Source organism: Apium graveolens, chromosome 6 (assembly GCF_009905375.1).
Source record: "Apium graveolens cultivar Ventura chromosome 6, ASM990537v1, whole genome shotgun sequence".
Lineage (NCBI taxonomy): Eukaryota > Viridiplantae > Streptophyta > Magnoliopsida > Apiales > Apiaceae > Apium > Apium graveolens.
Genome location: NC_133652.1, coordinates 90,707,077 through 90,715,165, shown reverse-complemented (window position 1 = coordinate 90,715,165; position 8,089 = coordinate 90,707,077). Strand labels below are relative to the sequence as shown.

At 43.5% G+C, this 8,089-nt stretch overlaps 1 non-coding gene across 1 annotated transcript; it reads left to right on the top strand.

The window, feature by feature from the left end:
* The first annotated feature begins 7,549 nt into the window (after nucleotides 1–7,549).
* Nucleotides 7,550–7,656, top strand: LOC141669423 (small nucleolar RNA R71). Its single transcript, XR_012553709.1, has one exon. It is a non-coding gene; the product is annotated as a small nucleolar RNA R71 (small nucleolar RNA).
* The last annotated feature ends 433 nt before the right edge of the window (nucleotides 7,657–8,089 follow it).

Here is an 8,089-nt window from a genome sequence, read left to right as displayed (position 1 = left end):
CAAACTTAAATCGATGCTTGTCCTCAAGCGTCACAGACTCGAAACAAATAAAAATATGCATGAATGCAATCTATATGAAAATGCAACGATCCCCCTTACTACAATTAACCAACCAAATTGTCACATCTCAACGAATGCAGTTAGACACTAAAGATCAATAAACTCATGCAAACGGACATACAGCCAGAAACGTGGTGTGTGCAAATGCTTAACAGATATGCTTCGGAACGAGACCAATCACTAAGACTAGACTATCCTCAAGGCAATCCTACGATTATACAAAGAATAAAAATTCTAGGCACAAAGTGATATACAACACTACAAGAACTCTGGAGCTTACTATGGAATTGTGCTTTTTATTTATAACTCAAATGCTTATTTGACCGTGCAATGAGTGAGGTCCACAAAAGACTTATACAATGGTATCCATGTAACGAGCGTTAGGTTAGCGGATCCCAGACTCTAAAAGCCTTAGGTCACTAGGCACAAAGTCCCCTAAGAACTTAATAACTCGAATAACAAAGAGCCCACTCTTGATCAATTATGCAAATTTTTTTTTTCTCTTCTGAGCAAGTGCGTTTCGCTCCATCTTGCTCAACCCTAGACTACTCGCATAACATGCGAGCCGGCTACTAGCCATTTGACGCCTAGCCACAACTAGCAACAAATTCCATTTTTACTCCATTTTCTTTTTCTTTTTCATGCCTTTACCACTAAGAACCTATTATCAAATTCTAAGCATAATAAATAGATTATCCTCGAAAATAATCAGATCATAACAACAATCTAGCCCTTAAGCATTCTCTAAGACTTAGTGAAAATACAAGTGCTTCTAGCATGCATATCAACCTACACAACTTAATATCACTTTAATGCTATCACTACACTCGCATCAATATCATAATTCAGTCGATAAATCATTACAAAAGGGATCATGGTATATGCATGAGCTATATGGTATGACAAACAAATAAAGCTATATATAAAAAAACTATATGGAAAAAATTATGCAACTATATGAACTAACTATCATGAATATGCAGCTATATGACACACACAAAATATTCCTTAACTACCACCCCCAAACTTAAAATCTTCACTGTCCCCAGTGAAGGTAGTAGAAAGGAACACAGGGTATACCTACTCGGAGTCATCATCATCATCACCCTCAGTGGGTGGAGTATCAGGCGGCGGGTATGCAGAGTCCTCACCAAAAATTGGCCACTGGATATCAGCTCCAAGGCCTCGAAAAGCAGTCCCTATCGCAAGGGTGAGCTCCTGAGCAAACCTGCTCTGCGTCTCATACATGGCATCCATCCGCCGTGAAAGCCTCCTATACTGGGCATCACCCATCCCAGCACCCTCCTGAGCTCTCGAAGAACCAGCCTCACCACGCCCTGGCCTAGCCATAGTAGCACCTCGTGCTGGACGCCCTCCTGGAAGATGATAACCCAGCCCATGCTCCTCAGGCTCACCACCGGTCCACTCCTGCATCCCATTCAGAGTGCCAGAATCTATCGGAGCTGCTGACAACTGCAACTGCTCATGAGCCGGCCAGTTCACTCCTACTGCTCGGCATAGCTTCGTAACCGTGGATGCATAAGGGATGTTCATATGCTTTGCTCCCCTCAAAAACTTCAGAATTCCTTGGTAGATAAACTCACCAAGGTCCACATAGTATTCCTCATTCAGAATTCCCCACAACAACTGTGCTCTCTCAACTGTGACCTCGTGTGCATGTGAAGAAGGCAAAATATTAGCACATATAAATGCATTCCATGCACGGGCATACCTGTTCATGGCGATCGCCGGAAAGTGACGATACTCATTATTGGCTGGACTACGGTTCCAAACTGTGCCCGGTCGACAGAGAGTCGCACAAATCAAATCCAAGTCAAAATCCTCAGCAGTCTTTTCATTCCAGTTCTCCTCCTCGGGCTTCCTCTCTCGCTGTCCAATCACACGGCGAATCGCCGCAGGATGATAATCAACCGTCATCCCACGAACTACAGAAAACCCATTCTTTTCAGCCTTCGCGTTCGCGTAGAACTCGCGAACAACGCTCATCGGTACTGCTTCGGGTGACTCACAAAAAGCTATCCACCCCTTCTCTGCAATCATGGGCAACAACTCACCATCCCTCCCTGATGGTAAAAACCCCCTCTCCTTCAGAATCGGCTTCCCCAACAGCCTAGTGTACTCCTCCTCCGCAGCTCTGTCAGTTAACCGAGGCCTTGCAGCAGTACCCCTTGATGAATCAGCAGTAGGAACTGTGTTGCTGCTGTCAATAGTGCGTGCTCTCTTGGGTGCCATTGATTTGTGAATAAAAGTGTGTAAGAACTGATTTTTGATGTTTATGAGAGGGTTTAAGTGTAGAAAGTTTGTGGGAGATATGTGGGATAGGTGTATGTATATATAGTGTGTGGAGTAGGTTAAATTAGATTAGGAGTGGGGTTGAGGGATAAAATCATGGGGTAATGGGAAAAGAATTCGTGGGTTTATGGGCTGTGATGGGTTTTTGTGTTTTTGTTTTTTGTTTTTTTTTTCTGAACTGTAAAAAAATTTCTGGAACTCGACCCCTGCGCGGCCGCTCAACATTTCTGTGCGGGCGCGCAGCAAGCTGCGCGGCCGCTCAGCATAGCTGCGCGGGCGCGCAGAGGGTCTCTGGAAAAAAAAAATTTCAGCCCCTTTTTTCTGATTTTTTTGTGTTTTTGGATAGGTTATTAACTTCTAAGGGTTCCTGTAACAACAATTCATGGGTTGCCTCCCACGCAACGCTTCTTTTTCGTCATTAGCTTGACGTTCCGTACCTTCTCAAGTAGTCAACAAAATGGCAGTAACCACCTCTTAGTTTGCCATGTCCCCATACTAGTGCTTCAACCGCTGACCGTTAACCTTGAATGCTTGGTCCGAATCATTCTCAAAAATTTCCACCGCTCCATGTGGAAACACAGTTTTGACAATAAAAGGTCCAGACCACCTTGATTTCAACTTCCCAGGAAAAAGTCGGAGCCGAGAGTTGAATAACAGAACTTGTTGCCCTGGCACAAATAACTTAGGATGTAGCTTCCTATAGTGCCACCTCTTCACCTTTTCCTTATACATTTTGTTATTCTCGTACGCTTGCAGTCGAAATTCATCAAGTTCATTAAGCTGAAGCATTCTTTTCTTACCAGCTGCATCTAAATCCAGGTTCAATTTCTTCAATGCCCAGTAGGCCTTATGCTCAAGCTCCGCCGGTAGATGACATCCCTTACCGTACACCAACTGAAACGGTGACATCCCAAGTGGAGTTTTGTATGCTGTTCTGTAAGCCCAAACAGCTTCATCGAGCTTTAAAGACCAATCCTTCCTTGACGGACAAACAACCTTCTCTAGAATGCATTTTATCTCTCTGTTAGACACTTCCGCTTGACCATTTGTTTGCGGATGATAGGCAGTAGCTACTCGATGATTCACATTATAACGCTGCATCATAGAAGTGAACTTACGGTTGTAAAAATGCGATCCTTCATCACTTATGATTACCCGAGGCGTTCCAAACCTTGTGAAAATTTGCTTATGAAGAAAATTTAGCACTGCCTTTGCATCATTTGTCGGTAAAGCTTTAACTTCGACCCATTTTGAGACATAATCGACTGCCAGCAAGATGTACTGATTATTGCAAGACGAGATAAAAGGCCCCATGAAATCGATTCCCCATACATCAAAGACCTCGACTTCAAGCATCACATTTAATGGCATCTCATCCTTTCTTGACAAATTTCCCACTCTTTGGCAACGATCACACCTTAAAACAAACTGATGAGCATCCTTGAACAAAGTAGGCCAGAAAAAACCTGCTTGCAGAATACGAGTTGCCGTCTTCTCACCTCCATAGTGTCCACCATAAACCGTGGAATGGCAGTCTCGTAATATCCCCTCCGTCTCACAGAACGGGATACATCTCCTGATGATCTGATCAGCTCCCTGTCTAAACAAATATGGTTCATCCCACATATACCACTTCACCTCATGCAGAAACTTCTTCTTTTGAGCAGATGTCAAATTAAGCGGCATTATATTGCTGACAAGATAGTTTACAATATCTGCAAACCATGGTTCTTCCTCCTGAATTGCAAACAACTGCTCATCCGGAAAAGATTCATTGATTAACGTCCTATCTTGTGAAGTAGAATCGGGATTCTCCAACCTAGAGAGATGGTCAGCTACTTGATTATCGGTACCTTTTCTATCTTTGATCTCTAACTCAAATTCCTGAAGTAAAAGCACCCAACGAATGAGTCTCAGCTTCGAATCCTTCTTAGAAACCAGATAGCGAATAGCTGCATGATCAGTGAATACTGTTACTTTCGTACCAAGCAGATAAGATCGAAATTTCTCAAAGCCAAAGACTATAGCCAAAAGCTCCTTCTCAGTAGTGGTGTAGTTCAATTGGGCCCCATTTAAAGTCTTACTCGCATAGTAGACCACATGGAAGAGATTTTTCTTGCGTTGTCCCAGAACTGCACCTACCGCATAATCACTCTCATCACACATCATCTCAAACGGTTCTGTCCAATCTGGTGCTGTAATAACTGGTGCCGTGATCAAACTCTCCTTGAGAGTCTCGAATGCTGCCAAACATTCATCATCAAATTTGAAAGGCACATCTTTCTCAAGTAAATTGCACAACGGCTTAGATATCTTTGAAAAGTCCTTGATGAATCGCCGATAAAAACCCGCATGACTGAGAAAACTACGGATTCCTTTCACCGAATTAGGTGGGGAAAGATTTTCAATGACTCCCACCTTGGCCTTGTCCACCTCCAGACCTTTGCTAGAGACCTTATGCCCAAGGATAATGCCTTCACGCACCATAAAATGACATTTCTCCCAATTAAGCACCAAATTAGTTTCCACGCATCTTTTGAGTACGGCGCGCGGATTATTCAAACATTCATCATATGAGTGTCCAAAGACGGAGAAGTCATCCATGAACACTTCGACGTTATTTCCAATCATGTCAGAGAATATAGCCATCATACATCTCTGAAAGGTGGCTGGGGCGCCACATAACCCAAACGAAACTCTATGAAAAGCAAATGTGCCAAATGGACAAGTGAAGGTAGTCTTTTCCTGATCCTCTGGTGCAATACAAATCTGATTATACCCGGAATAACCATCCAGAAGACAAAAATACTCATGTCCCGCCAATCTGTCAAGCATTTGATCAATGAATGGGAGAGGGAAGTGATCCTTCCTTGTGGCTTTGTTCAATTTTCTATAGTCCATGCATACTCTCCATCCTATAACTGTTCGAGTAGGGATGAGCTCATTCTTTTTATTTGCGACCACAGTGATACCTCCTTTCTTAGGTACACATTGCACGGGGCTCACCCACGAGCTGTCAGAAATAGGATAAATGATGCCTGCATCTAGCCATTTCAGAATTTCTTTCTTCACCACCTCCTTCATAATCGGGTTCAGTCTTCGCTGCTGTTCCACAGTTGGCTTACTACCTTCCTCTAACAGAATTTTATGCATACAATATGAAGTACTTATCCCCTTGATGTCTGTTATGGTCCATCCTATAGCCGATTTGAATTCTCTCAAAATCCTTAAGAGCTTGTCTTCCTCACTACCTGAAAGGTCAGCTGAAATAATAACAGGTAACGTAGATGAATCACCTAAAAAAGCATACCTCAAGTGTTCAGGTAATGGTTTGAGCTCCAAGGTAGGTGCTTCCTCTATTGATGGTTTGAGCTTCCCTTCAGCATTCTTAAGGTCAGAAGTAGCAAGAGATTCAAATGTTATGTCGAGCTTTCGCTTCCATGGAGAAGCGTTCAGATATTGTAATTGCTCGTTGCTATCTTCATCATCGCTGTCAAAATCCCCCACTAAGGTTTTTTCCAATGCATCAGACATTAGCATTTGATCGAGTTCCGAAGTAACTGCGGAATCGATCACATCCACTTTTAAACACTCCTCATCTTCTGTAGGGAATTTCATTGCCTTGAATACGTTGAAGGTCACATCCTGATCTTGGACCCGCATAGTAAGTTCCCCTTTTTGCACATCTATCAAAGTACGGCCAGTAGCCAAGAAAGGCCTCCCCAAGATTATGGGAATCTTCTTATCTTCCTCAAAATCCAGAATAACAAAATCTGCAGGAAAGAAGAGCTTATCCACCTTGACGAGCACATCCTCAACTATGCCCCTTGGGTAAGTAATGGAACGGTCCGCCAATTGTAGCGACATGTATGTGGGTTTTGGATCAGGCAGATCCAGCTTTTTAAAGATCGACAAGGGCATCAGATTAATGCTTGCTCCCAAATCACAAAGGCACTTGTCAAAAGTTAGATTGCCAATGGTGCAAGGAATGGTGAAGCTTATTGGATCTTTCAGTTTTGGTGGTAACTTTTACTGCAGAACAGCGCTGCATTCTTCCGTGAGAGCAACGGTTTCAAGGTCATCCAGTTTCACCTTCCTTGAAAGAATAGTCTTCATAAACTTCGCATAACTAGGCATTTGTTCCAGCGCCTCAGCGAAAGGTATATTGATGTGAAGTTTCTTTAACACCTCCAGAAACTTCCCGAACTGTCTATCCAGCTTTTGTTGCTGCAATCTCTTAGGAAAAGGTGGTGGAGGATAGAGCTATTTCTCCCCTGTATTAGCCTCAGGCAGAGTGTGTTCAACAGTAGTCTTCTTTGGTTCCGCCACTTTCTCCTTTTGCTTAGATTCTTCATCTCTAACTTCAGCTTCGACTTCTTTTGCCTTTTCAGCATCAGCTACTTTTCCAGACCTTAAGGTAATAGCTTTGACTTGCTCTTTAGCTTCCTTCCTGCCTGGTACTTCCGTGTCACTGGGAAGAGTGCCAGGTTGATGATTGAGCACTGCATTGGCTAATTGACCGATTTGATTTTCCAAGGTCTTGATAGAAACCGCCTGACTCTTGCACAACAGCTTAAGTTCCTCAAAATCAGCACTAGTAGGTGCAGCTGCACTTCCCTGTTGAGGATATGATTGCCTTGTAGCATACTGCTGTGGTTGCTGGAATCCAGGTGGGTTAAACTGTTTACTCACTCCTTGCTGATATGGTGGCTGAATAGCATTCTGATTATTCCCCCAGCTGAAATTTGGATGATTTCTGTTGTTAGGATGATAGGTCGCTGGCACAGGCTGCTGTTGTCGCTGATAATTATTCACATACTGAACAGATTCGTTGACAAGAGAACACTGATCCGTAGCATGAGAACCTGCACAAAGCTCACAAACCATAGCTATTTGATGAACTCCATACGTAGCCAAAGAATCAACCTTCATTGATAGCGCTTGGAGCTGGGCTGCAATAGCGGTGGCTGCATCAACTTCCAGAATACCTGCTACCTTGCCTGACGTCATCCTCTGAGTTGGGTTTTGATGCTCATTTGCAGCCATCGTCTCGATAAGATTATACGCCTCAGTATAGCTTTTAGCCCATAAGGCTCCTCCAGCTGCTGCATCGAGCATGGGCCGAGATTGGGCCCCCAAACCATTATAAAAACCAGTGATTACCATCCAATCCGGCATTCCATGATGTGGACATTTTCTCAACATTTCCTTGTAGCGTTCCCAAGCCTCGCACATAGATTCTGTAGGTTGCTGCGCAAACTGAGTAAGAGCACTCCTCATAGCAGCAGTCTTTGCCATTGGATAAAACTTCACCAGAAACTTTTGCGCAAGATCTTGCCACATAGTGATGGACCCAGCTGGTTCAGAATGTAACCAGTCTTTAGCCTTATACCTCAGTGAGAATGGGAAAAGCCTCAACTTGATAGCCTCATCAGTCAAGCCATTATACTTAAAAGTGCTGCAGATCTCGACAAAATTCCTTATGTGCATGTTGGGGTCTTCAGTTGCCGCTCCTCCAAAAGAAACAGAATTCTGCACCATCTGAATAGTGCCCGGCTTGATTTCAAAGGTGTTAGCTTGAATAGCCGGATGAAGGATGCTTGACTGAATGTCATCAATTTTAGGCCGAGAAAAATCCATAAGAGCTGGATCAGCTTGAACAATACGATCTCCCATGTTTACTGGTTCTTTCTGCTCAGTTCCTGAATCCGAATCC